The sequence below is a fragment of the Neopsephotus bourkii genome, unplaced genomic scaffold (genome assembly GCF_033783945.1).
Source record: "Neopsephotus bourkii isolate Nb327-2 ecotype Australia unplaced genomic scaffold, CSIRO-AGI_Nbou_v1 NB_234, whole genome shotgun sequence".
In the NCBI taxonomy this organism is placed as follows: Eukaryota; Metazoa; Chordata; class Aves; order Psittaciformes; family Psittacidae; genus Neopsephotus; species Neopsephotus bourkii.
The window spans coordinates 19,878,604-19,892,161 of NW_026900744.1; the positions used below are offsets into that span (position 1 = coordinate 19,878,604).

The 13,558-nt window shown below is 41.3% G+C and overlaps 1 protein-coding gene across 1 annotated transcript in view; it reads left to right on the forward strand.

Annotated features, from left to right (window-relative positions):
- The window catches only part of FGF12 (fibroblast growth factor 12), a 234,748-nt gene that overhangs the window by 1,106 nt on the left and 220,084 nt on the right, over positions 1-13,558 (forward strand). The gene's annotated exons all lie outside the window — the stretch shown is intronic.

The following is a 13,558-nucleotide window of genomic DNA, read 5'->3' on the forward strand; positions in this document are numbered from 1 at the left end:
ACATCACACATTCAACTGGTACATGAACTCAAAATCTGTGCATGTTAATGGCCAATAAAATGTTGGTGGCAAGTCAGTTCACGCAGAGGAAAAGCTAGTTGCCATTCCTGCGTAACCCTAAGTGTCAGCTCTCCTGTAGAACACAAATCTGGTAGCTGTTTAATTGATAGAGATGAAGGCAGTAGGAGAATATGGACTATCTTAATTCAAGGAAAATGATGGTAGACTTGTATAACACAATACTACATACCTTCCAGGGAGCCGAGCGTGCTATATTTAAACCTCAGGTTTATTTTTGTAACTATCTTGTCAATCAGGGCTATAGTTCTCCTGTGTGGGAATATCTGATTATATGCTGATTAAGGAAGGAAGCTATTTCAATCATATGGAGGCAGTATGTCCTATGAAGTACAGTTTCTTGTGGGCAGTGATCAATAGAATTGCCAGGGCTTGTGGACAGGTAAGTATCTCTTTTAAAAGAGTGTTTCTGCAAAGACTTGACTTAGACTAAAAGCTTGCAGCAGTCAAGTTACCCTTGAATTTTATTTTTTTGGCTATACACCCTGTTTTCACTGTTAACCTGAGGTGGGACACCCTTACCTTTTTGAATGTCTTACTGGTACATGTCTTGATGTGAAACAGATTATGACTTTAGTATAACATATGATGTGCCTTGTCATGCACTAGACAAGCAGGAAAAAGACTCTCCGTGGAACTTCTGATGGAGCTCATGTAGCTGGAGGTGTTGTACAGGCGGCAGAAAGGTAACATCTGCAATAAAACAAAGTGTCTGGCTAGCTGGTGGCAAAAGCAGCACCTGAGAAGGGGTTCCTATCTTGTGCAGACAGCAACTGTAATGATGCAGTCACTGACTGAGTATGCATTGAGTAGCTGAACAAGGTATCCTGTTAGGCTATTGGTATTTGGGTTTATTAGTTACAAGATGGGCTCCACAGCAGTCCGTATTCCCAGGCTCTTGGCTTTGGTATTAGGATTATCAGAGTGCAAGACAACCCTAAAAGTCACTACTCTGTTTTTGTTTGCAAAAAAAAACCCAGTTTACTCTTACTAGAGATTTTCCTTGATGGGGTAAAGATGGGGAACAAATACTCTCCAGGTTTACTCTGTCTATGCAGAAAAAAGATTTGTTTAGAGCAAACCCGTCAGAAATCAAGGCACCGGAATGGGACAGATCCAAAGTGGAGACGATTTTAAAGGAAATACACAAGCAATTCTGGCATCTCAATGGGAAAATGAGCAGGCAGAAGTCGTTTGCTCATGGCAGGGATTCAGTTGCTTTGGCACTAAAATAATTCTTGAAACTCCTTTAGTGTTTGAGTGACATGAGAAGGCCTGTGGTGCACAGATCTGACAAATTTTGTCTCCATGTATAGCGAGGCACAATGCACAATGTCTCCTCAGAGGGAAGGTAGGAGCCAGCTTAAATCCTTCGCATCTTCAGCTTTTGTGACTAATCCTAGGTGGACTTGTCATGGAGAGGCCTGGTTAGTAATGAAAATAACATGTAAATGAGTCCCTAGTAAGGTAATACAGTTGGAAGTACAGTGTTATGAGGTTACTGCTTGTGTAGTGTTTCTCTGAAGCCATCCCTTCTCTTTAAATGCTTCCTCCTGCAGCCCTTCTCCCACCCCTCTAGTCTTCCTTAGTGCAAATCTGAGAACGTTTCAAACTCAGCATTGTGCAGATACTGGAGAACAGTGTGTGCTATATTAAGCAACATAAAGTCTGTTTAAGAAAACCTACCTTCTGGTCCCTGAATTCAGCTGTCTCTGGTGACTGCTGCGGATGTTTCTGCCTAGGACTTCCCATCTCAGGACAACTTGGTTGTCTGAATGTGCTTGGTGCTGATGCTTTGCAAAGCCTGCAGTCATCTAAAAAAAGGGCTAAAGACCCGTCTCTGGTGCTACTCAGGGCAGCCATAACTGATTGCACTGGCTGGACTTATTCATGAGAATGAGGGGAGAAGACCATATCCTAGTTTTTGTGAAGTGGGTTGCAGGATTTGGCTGTTAGGACTGTTGCAGTAAGAGTGCAAGTGAAGTCCTGGAGTTTGCTGTGGAGGAAGTGTTGGTGCAGCCACCTTCCAGAAGTCAAACCTGGCTAGAGATGAACATCTCTATCTTGTAGGAGCTGAGAGGAGATAAATGTAGTGCACTATGGATCTGCAATGCTACCAGCACACCTTGATGGTCTAAAAGTAACATTTGGCCTCAGCTAACTTACAGCTTCTTGTTTTTATTCTTTTCTGCACATTCACTGTCTCTAAACCTTTTCCAACAGTGAGAAGCTTAGAAGTTGTAGCTGCTCCCAAACCACATTAAGCAATAGAGGAAGGGAGGGCATTGTGGGTGAGGACTCTGTTTTGCATCTGCTACCTGATCCCTATTCTCTGAATCTCGCCACTACAGCAGTTCCTGTAGGCTGCAGCAGTAAGCAATACCATGCCAGGCATCCCAGGAGGTGGGCTTTGCCAAAGCTAACAATAGTTAATGTGGAGGTTAAAGAATACTTGGTCATTTGCCAGATTCTTCACAGTCAGAAAGATGCTTAGCAGGGGAAGAAACATCACATGATGATGTTCCGTCTCTGATGCTGAAAAACAAATCAGCCACGCAAGAGTCAAGCTGCACAGTACGGAACTATTCCTGGACTTCTGGATGGAGAGAAGGACTGCAGGCTAGCCTTGCTACAGGGAGGGCTCACTTCCTCTGAACATGCTATACCCTCTTCTGTAGTCCTGAAGACACAGGGAAATCCCTTTCTGGCAATAAAGACTGCCAGAGTAAAGACTTTACTGACTTTTTGGCAGTAGAGACTGGGAGAAAAGACACATTACTACTTTTATCTTGTCTGTGATAGGGACTGGGGGTGTTATGTGTCAATGTTGCATGGGGGCAAGTGGTATGCTGCCCTCTGGGCCTTTCTGCAAGGGCCCTTGTTGTTCTCTTGTTCAGGCCGGTGCTGGGCACTAGTGGCCCAGGTGAGGTTTTGCTGCCTGGGTGTGGGGTAAGCTGTGGTCAGCCTGGGATGCATGCTGTTAGCCTGTTAGGAAATACAGAAGGACTTGTCAGCTGGTCTACTGGAACAGCAAAGTGAAAGCAGTTGGCCACCCCACTGAGTTCTGGCGGTCCTCAGAGCCAGGTCAGTCCTCAGAGCCACGGTTCTGCCTTGTTGGATGGTAGTGTCAGGTTAGAGAGACAACCTCCATGCAGTGGGTCTTCCCTCAGGAACAGTCTCCGTATGCTCAGAAGGCTGTGTAGTAGAAGCCAGGGCATCTGGCCTTCCAGTGCTCTTCTGCTGGAGAGTTCCAAAGTGATAGGGCTTTGAGGAGATCTCTGCAGAGGATATCTCTGCAGAGTGACTGTCCCAGGCAGATGCTACCACAGTAGTACAATCTGAGTCATGTTCTCTTTCCAGTCACAAAGGCTGGGAACAGGCTTTTTCCTTTTGCAGAAAAAAGCTCACAGTGCTGCTGTTTGTAGACATGCAGTGTTAAGGCCGGTAAAACAACAGTAGGATACAGTTTACCTAGGGCACAGAGTTGGCATTCTTGGGACTGGCAAACAGGTCTGAGCTCTTTGCGTCTTGCTGTCTTCTGGATATTTTAATGGGCAGGGTGGCTTGGTCCATCTCTCTCCAGCAGGGCTGCTCTGAAGCTGCCTCAGCCAGACCCAGCACTGTGGGCCAGCTTTCTCTACGCAGCTGTCTGTGTGCTATACCTGTAAAGGACAGAATCTTCACCTTGAACAACTTGTGATCAAAGCCCAACAACAGCCAATTAATGTTACGATTGCAGATGGGCTTTGTGGACAAGGTGAGAAAGGGTAGCAAGTGAGATGCAGTCTTAGAGTCAAATACAAACCTGTGTCTCACCGCTCCATCTCAATACTGAGCATCAGGCACAGCAGTGGCTTGTGTGTGGCTGTGTATGTCAGATCCTTGAACTTCTAGTCTTCCAGTTTCTTGCTATATTAATGTCTTAGGATTTTGCTGAACAGTGACAATCTCCAGAAGATGTTTCCCACCTCAGTACTTCTGTCTAAAATGACGTGACGGTACAGGGCAACAGTGCAAGAACAAGGCATGTTGGGTAATTCCCATGCACTGCGCTGGGGTATCTTCATGGTGTTTGTAAAAATGGCCCTGCCTAATTTGCCTTTCCTACCTGGTTTACATTTCCTGCCCCTATGTGCCTTCACACTCATGCACGCACAGGAGAGGTGTCAGGTGTGGTCTGGAGGTGTGGGTGGAGGCCACAGCTCCCCTTCCTTGACTGATGAGCTCTGGGTTCAGCCCAGCAGAGCAGTCCTAGGTCTGGGTAATCATGTCTTTGGAGTCCAACTGTCCCAGAGGCCAAATCCTGTTAACTGTTCACCTTGTACTTCAGGCATGAATAACTCCACCTATACAGTTGCATATGACTCAAAGAAGTAACATACCTTTGCACAAACCTGTGTGTGTGTGTAATGAATTGCTGCAGTTTATGACTGGGGTGGGATTGATTTATCACAAAGAACTGAGTTAATCTGACTATTTGTACAACCAGATCTGAGGTTTAAGGGACCAGCAAGGTATTTAGACATCTGTGTCTTGCCCCTCCTGCATCACTGGTGCTTGTTGGCACGGACCTAGTCCCTCAAATATAATAACTTGCCCATTGGCTGGCAGGCTCCACATGTAACATGTACTCCTCTGATCTGACTGCAAAAAGTTTGGAAATAGCTACTCTGCTTAGGAAGCTAAATAATGTCTCAAAGCAGGATTGCAGCCTCCCAGTTCTTACTGGAAATAAACTTGTGGTGTCATCTGCCGGTGGCCTTGTCCCTTCATGTGTCTGGCAACATAAAACATTATTTTGAGGGTCAGGGTGATGATGGGGAAGATATCTGCTGTTCTCAGTTTTGCACAGTACTTCAGGAGATGTCCATGTTTGCCAGCCTGAATTCAAAAGATGGAAAGAGGGGTGTGAGGACAGAATAGCAACACAAATTAATGACTGTGTTTGCAAAATAATGTCTTGTATGCATAACACAGTTTTAGCACCTGACGTGTGGGACTAGCAAATGAGCTTTGATTATGTGCTGCCACCTAGAAGAGCAGACAGTGGTCTGATACCTTCACTAGCCATCAGTAGGTTGCTGCTGAAAAGCTGGTAGTCATCTGCAGGTTCTGGATAAGAGGGTGACCCAAGCCTAGGTGGTGCAGGGGAAAGTAGACATGGTGCCCCTGTAATTATCTGTGCTCTAATGGGCCTCATAATGGGGAGGGAAATATAAGTGACCATGCTCATATTCCTTCGTACCTACAAATCCACAATGTTAGGAGGAAGAGGACCCTAGTAATAGGCTTAAATGCTACGAAAATGGGAGGAGGACTTAGTCATCTGGCTATTATTAAAATACCCAAGAAGCAGTCAAAATCCTCCACTCTACTTCCACAAGTTATGTGGGAGCTGTAGAAGCTGCATTTACCCTGAATGAGACGCTGGAGTTATTTAAAATGTTTTTTTTTAAGGCATTAAGTTGCTCTGACATACCATTTGTATAGTGGCTGTAAGCATAATTTGTGAGTACCTTGAGTAATGACCTGCATACAGCTGTTTCATCCTTAGTTCATTGAGGGTCCAGGGTCCTTAAAAAAAGGAACTTGATTTTTAAGCAGCTTTTTTTCAAAAGGCTTATCTTACCACAAGATTTTTTTTTATCTGCTTTTATCTTCCTCTTTCTTATTAACTCAGCTATTCAAATCCTGTCTGGGTTGCATTCATTTCTAATGTGACATAAAACTTGATATGCAAAGCCTAGTTATTTAGGGAAAATTGCAGAAACTATTTTAGTCTCTGTCTTTTGACCTATAAATGAGATAACATGACTAATTTTTACATGCAAATCTTGGTGTTTATTAGCGTGGTAAAATGCAATTTGACAAGGAAAAATATTCCTGGTAGGCATAATAACTAATGCTTTCACTCAAAGTCTAAAGATTTTAATAATGCTGTTATACTAAAATGCTTGAAGAAAGAGTTTACTATTTTCCTGTCAGTGATACAAGGATGTTTCCTTTTCATATAGCTCCTATATCCCTGCTTTTCTGAAGTGATTTTTTGCTCAATAGGACTGCAAATTGTCATGCTAATTCATTGAGTTTTCTCTCCCATCATAAGGTTTGGATGAACCTTATGATTTGATACTTATGCAGGATACACATTAAAAGCTATGGCTTTTTTCTTCAGATTGAATTAAACTATTTATGGTGTCGTCATGTTTCAGCAGAGATTTTGTGGCCTAAGATGATGGCCGCTCAATAGAGTGCAGGAGCAATACTGCGGCGTGCCTTGAGCCACGTGGCTGAGGGAGGGCTGTGTATTCATCAGGATGTGTACTTTCAGAAGTAAGGCGTTGTACTTGCTATTTTTAATAGCATTTGCAAAGCAAGAAATCAGAAAAGCATGGAATAGCATTTCTAATTCTGAAAACCTTTTTTTGTGTTTGAGCTGTGCTGCTGCTTCTTGAGTTTCACCACTCTGTTTGTGGTTTAGACAAGCTGGTTTATCCTGGCTTTGTCTGCCATCAGCCTTCGATAGGTAAGGTTAATTTACTGAACATAGCTACTTGGAGGAATTATGAAGAAAATCCAGAAGTGCTGAATGTTTTATCGGTATAATCAGGGAAAGTTGCATTGCTTCACAGTCACTGAGAATGTATTATTAATGCAAAAACACTTTCCAAGAGGCTGTCAAGCAAGAAGGTCTCTTCAGGAAGATTGAAGCCTATCTGGTCATTAAGTTTCTTATGCTATTCATATTCCAACATGAAGTGCTATCACTGATTTTATTTTTTCTTTCCAGGTTCAGCCAGCCAAGGGTTATTGGTAGGATGGGCACACTCAAGTGTTGTGATACTCCCTACTCAAACAAATGTTGGACTAGAGACCTTGAGGTCTCTTCCAGCTGACATCAGTCTCTGACATGATCCTACTGAGAATCTTGAACTCTAAATCTGGTTTTGAAATCTATATCCTGCTTCTTTCTATTCACATACCGGTCTTTACCCCTTCCCATATCTGAGTGTTTATCATTACTTGCAGTATTGAAGAGCTGCATCCAAATATTCTGGATCGAATTTAGTTGTGATTTCTTGGGGTGTGTGTGTGGAGTTTACTGGTAGCTGTACAGTTTGAAAGCTCAAACTTGCATGAGTTTCAGCAGTGGAATAAACTTCTGCCTTGAAGGACAGCTCTCACAGCTTCATCCTTTATTGATGTGCAGTTCTGAATGTGTACTTTGGGGGAGAAATTTAGTGAGCGTAAAACTTATCTGACCTTCAGTTAAGAATAACTTGCACCAATGGCATTAGAACGGTAAGAAACAAATATATACAGCTGAAATGTTCCAGATATTCAGAATTACCGTTTCATCATAGGTGATATTATTTCAAGATTCAACTTAGTTTTCTGAAACTTTTTCTAGGAAAACATGTAATTATTTGAGAATCTTTGCATACACTTTGCCTGCTCTGCTGCAAAAGTATCCATTTCACTGCTAATTTAGAATAAGCCCAAATTCAGTCTTATGAATGCTAGTGGCTCCAACATACTGTAAGGAAGAGAGAAACAGCAGTAATACCAACAAAATGAGGAAGAAATGGAAAATCCAGCACCTTCTAGTATGTGGAAAAAAAGTAATTGTACATAAAAAGACTTGGATTTCCTAATTTGATACTAACAAACCATTGCAGTATAACTGGGTTGACAGTAGAATAAACTTCCTCAGCAAGATCTGCTTTCTGTGATATTTCCAGCTTATTTTATCTCCTTGAAGGCTGAATCTGAGATATTTTTCTACCCTTAAGTTCATATTCTTTTTTAGTATTGACAAGTGCTCCTGGTATTCTGAGATTGCCTGTTAACCATTATCAAATAATTGCATTGATGAAGTCATCTGCTATTTTTCAAAGATTTTATTCCTCTCCGTGTTTCCTAGAAGAGAAATTACATACTGAAAATTGTAGCCATTTTGTTGCCATATGGGAACACATGAGAAGTGAGGGAAAAATCATCAGAGAGGTTTAAAAATTACTGTCCTGAATCTCCTGTTGTAGTCAAGATTTTGAGTGAAGTCCGTGGAGCTACTCTGGATTTGAACTTGTGTAGGTAAATTCATCACTGGTCAATAGGCAAAGGCCAGGTCTCCAATGCCTAACCTAACTGAAAACACAACAGAAGTAATACTGATTACACAGTGTAATATCTATTTAAATGCCTTTAGACCTTAATTGCTAACTAAAGAGGTAATAAAGGTTTGACAAAGTAATTTTACATAGGTTTGAGGGGATGTTAAAATAACGTGTAGTTATGGCTTATTTACCTTTTACTTTTTTCCTACCATTTTGAAGGCAGTTTATTGGTACAAATTATATAGCTTTGAGGCTTTTGTGTTAGCAACTTCTATTAATATTGCTATATATTATCTTCCAAAGTCAGCATATACACCTCATCTTAAAAATGTCTATTATTTACACTTAGAACAAGAAGCTCTGTGCTGAGATATATCTGTGTTGTTACTGATCAACATAGTACCAGATATTTAAAATTACCTGCCAGTTTTATTTGTAAGATTCATCTCTTAGTGAAATGCATCTTATCACATCTTACCATCTAAACTGTACTTATAGTGTATTTCCCCCCCCCCCCCCCCGCCCTGAAAAAACCCAACATCCGCATCCAGGAATAGAAAGTCTTCTGCGTGTTGTGTGTGGTTTTGGTTTGTGGGGTTTGGCTGGGGTTGTTTTGTGTGGCTTTGTTTTTTTTTTGTTGTTGGGTTTTTGGTTTTTGGTTTGTTTTTTTTTGTTGTTGTGTGGTTTGGGTTTTTTGTTTGTTTTGCTGTGTTTTTCAAGAAGCTGGGGTTGAATTTTCCACCTGCTTTGATTAGAAGGTTCCCAGAAATAGTGAGGATAACCCTTACCTACTGGAGCAATGCAAGCAGGCAGCCACAGGCAGTATACAGAAACAAAGAACAGAATGTGCTTAAAATCTGAATTATTCATAGTAAGAAGATACTGGTTTTATTTAAATGGTCCCTTCTGTGGCACCACCCTAATGTTGACGACAGCAGAATCGAATGCAGAATTTAGCTTCATATGCTGCTATCTGTGAAACTGAGAACAAAGTATTGAGGCGGCTGCTGAGCTTTGCATGTGTGGAGATGTTCTAGTGCAAGAATGCTCTGTGCTTTTCAAGTCAGTCAAATGGTATGAATTTTTGGATTGATGGCCTGTCATAGACATACTGCTATACATAGGAAAACACAGGCAGGTCCTTTTTTTTCCTTCTTTTTATTTTTTATTTTTTATTTTTTTTTTGTATTTAAGGTTTTCCGGAGCAGTAAGTCCAGAATAGTCTCACTGAATCTCAGCATCATTAAAGCTGGCATCACCACCACTGAAATGACTTTATGCTCATGTGGCGCATGAGTTTATACTCAGTAATCTCAAAGGCAGGGCTGGTGTACAGCTACTTTATTGTTCCTGTCCTGCTGAAGTCATCTTTATTACCTGGAAGCTGCATACCAATTTGTCATCCAAACCAGACAGAACATGTCCTGAATGCAGTTTTCCGTCTTATCTTGAAGGTGGCTGTGGTGGGCTATTGGCTTGGAGAATATTAGGAAGGGCTGTGTAGGGGGACATGTCCCACTTCTGTCCCTCCCATGTACTTTCGTATCAATACTCGAAGTTTGACTTTGGCTTGAAGCCTGGCTGTGGCATCCATAAGGTGTATTTAGTGCTTTGCTTTTCTCCCTGGCTCCTCAGATGTGTGAAGGCTTTGTCTTCTGCAGTTTCCCTGCCTCTGGGCAGTCCCTCCTCTTAGTGTCAGGGCTCCTGTTCAGCCTTAGGGGAAGTCAGTTGTCTAGCAAAGGATAATATACGACACTTCTGGGCTTTCTTCTGCCTGACAGGAACACTGAAGTAAGCATTCTCCTCTTTTCCCTCCTGCTTGCAAGGGAGCTGCCTAAAATCAGGTTTCTTGTTTGGTAGAAAATTCCATTTCCTGAAGTTTCTGTGCTGAATTGTGTTGAACACGATATTTTTATAAGCATTTGGGCTTCCTAGACTCTGCGCTTACTGATGAGTCCTGCCTTGGATCCATGAGAGTCCATCAATACCTGTGGTATTATGAACAACACAACTGAGATTAGAGACATGTTTTTCAGCAAAACAGTTTTACTGCATGCTGTTTGTATAAGGAGGTATCACAACAGTCAACTCTTACTGATCTCTGAGGGACTGTGGATTTCATGGGATGCTTTTAAGGCCTTTCCAGGTGGAGGTACATATGGGCTGTAAAGCTTTATTATTGTTTTTACTTCTTGTATTTTTTTCCCAAATCAACCTTATAGCTGTTCTATCTGTTGAAGCATATATTTTAAGTTTATGGGGAAAATGTGGTTGTTTCCAGCTTTCCGTTTTAGTTTCCTTTGTAAACAAGAAACAGTGAACGTAGTCTGGAAATCCTGTGTATTCTTGTTTCAAAAAACACTTTATTTCAGTCCTAAGTAACATGTTTTAGTTTGAAATTGGTTTGAAATTCTTTCCTTTGTGAGTGAAAAATTATAGAACAATAAACATTTTAAGCAGAACAAACAGTAATGCTTAATTTAAAACTTTAAAATTTATATTTTTCCATGCTATGTCCCAGGGCAGTTCAACAGAACTGGTCATGAAGTTACAAGTGTTACAGTGTATTTCTGTATTTCTGTGCATAAGATGCCAGCTGCAAATGTTTTGCCCATATATTTGCCAGTGTTTACTGGCTTAAATGCTTTGCCAGGCCATGTGAAATTGCTTAGTTCCATGAAGATGGCTGATCTGGCCTCACCTGGATGGATTAACTTGCAGCTTTACCAAAAAAGCATCACTCAAGCCAGATTGTGCTGTCTTGTTTTGTGAACTACATAATTTTCACCCCATGTCCCAGAATAGCCCCATCTGGCAGCAATAGCTATGAACTATGTATATTTATAGAGATGCTGCAGGGTACCAGAAATAGTGACCAAGGTGGCTATTGGCCAATGGCTTCTGAAAGCCTGAAGTCTAATGAACTGAAAAGCTCATGTACCTCCTTTAGGGGAAAATGAAAAATCAGATTGTCTCTAATTATGACCTCAGATGATGAAAGAGCAATCCCGAAATAGCAGAGCATGGGCAGTGAACTCCCTTGATGTAAGACAAATCTGGATGGGTCTGGAGTTGGATCCTTTTTTTTTTTTACTTCACTGAAAGACCTATTGGACTGTCAGTTCTGTTCCTGGAGGGGCTAGTTACAGCTACATGAGGCAATAAATCAGCTCCCACTCCTCTGGAAAAGAAACCCCTTGGTGCTCATCTCAGCCCTTCCTGTCAAAATGTGTGGGGATGGAAGCCAGAGTTTCGCATAGACGTGCCAAGCCTAAGACACCAACTTGTAAATTGCCTGGGTTCAGCCCCTTAATGCCTGTGCTCCACAGTGGGAGAACGGCTACAAAAATCTTTGATTAACGGAGTTACTGGGAACTGTATATCAGTATGGTTCTGCACTTTGTTAAATGGGAGATTGGCTGGTGCCTGGATATATGTATTTGTGTGTACACTCTGGGGTTGAGGCATGCCTTCATTACCTCAGGTAGATGTATTAGGAACTGATCTGAGACATTGCTTGAGTAGCATTTGCAATTTGGGAGTGGTTGGATTCAGATCTTGATGTAGTGTTGGCCAGAGAGCATGGGGCTTTAGACGGAGGTCTTGTTGGTGATAAGGAACTGGATGGTACAAAGCAGCAGGATTCCTGGGTTAAATCCTACCTCTGTCTTTCCATGTCTTGAAATCCCTTTTAAGCCCTCTGTGCTGCTGAATGGTATAGAGATGGGTAAGGTAACGCAGCCTGCTTTTCTTCTACTAATCCAAAAGGGTTTAGGTAATTTTAATACTAAAGCATCTGTTTACCTGTAGCCTAGTAGGGTGCCATTAGCTTTCTCTCTTCGTTTTTCTGAAGTTCAGAGCTCAAAGGTGATCTCTGAAATATCTCAGATGAGTTTAACTGGAGAGATCAATCCCATGCCAGCTGTCATCATGACTAGCAAAATTAAAGTTTACCACTTATTATTTGGATGATGTATCCTAATAGTTTTTCAACACTTCAGCAACAAATAAAGCAGCAGTGTTTAGTAACAGAAGGCAGGAGCATAGTGTCAGGCCTGGAGGCATGCATTTAATGTTGCAGCATCCTAAATGGTGGCCAAAGATTGTAGAAGTATGACAGCACATCAGATCTGCTTGTCAGGATATACAAGGATATTAGGAAACCTCAGTTCTGCTGTTTGATTTTTGTTTGTTGGGCATTTTTTTTCCCCAGTTCCAGGTGATTGCTATTGTAACATGTCTTGTTCTGTGGTTTGGTTTTGTTGTTTTTTTTTCTGGTTAGCTGTTCTTTAGGCAGTAGTCTGATGCGGGTATGATATGGTACCCTCCTGTGTCTTAGAGAAAGGCCCTAATCTTGTGTCTGGTAAAGATGAATATGCAGAAGGCACTGGAAAAACTAGCAGTCTGAGAACTCTTCCTGAGTGTCCCCCAGGGGCATCCTTACAGGAATGAAGGGACTGAAGTAGCAGTCCAAGTAATTGTTGCTTTTGTTACAGTTGCTGATCATCTGTCATTTCATAATATCCTTTTTCCTCCTGTGCTGCCAACTCCAATACCTGTTTTACAATCTTGTATTTGTTAGGATGGCACAAGATTGCAATCCCATATCTGCTTTATAGTTGGTTTGCTGTGCCACCCAGCAGATGAAATTTACCTTGAATGGTAAATGAAGTTACAAGCGCATGTGACCAAATTCCAGTGTGTGTCACTGCCATCTTTGCATTTTATAGTGCATATGTGCTGTTTCTATTAGCTATAACTGAAGGACTTGTTCATTTGTTTGCACTGTTTTGCAGGGTACACTAAACTTCTGTCCAGCAGATAACCCTAATATTTTTCCTACTGATAAGGCGTGATTGATATGTACTTTCTGATAGGATCTAAATCCTTCAGTACAAGTGACTTAGTTAAAACATAACTTAAAACTTATTCAATACTTTTTAAAAATAGATAATCTTTATAGAGCTATGAAAATGTTATGAATCTCACATATAATCTGACTCTTAATTTAAAATCTGGAGATGGTTTATAGACTTATTACAGTAACCTTATTTTATTAAGTTTAAAATAGTGTAGTGAATTTGGAGTAATAATCTGTAAAGTTTCCATGCATGGTAAATCTCATTTTTCATGCAGAAAAAGATCTTCAAAGACAAATATTAGCAGCAATAGAAAAGGCAACATGGAGAAATGGTGTCAAACAATATTAGTCTTTGTGTAATTGTTTCCTTTCTTTTTCTTGTGGCTCTTCACAGGAGGAAAAGACCCAAGGCTGTGTGCGGATATGTGTGCCTCTGACAATTGGCTAGTTTTAATCACCTTTTTATGAGGAAAGGGAATTGGGAATTTTGAACGACAGGGTT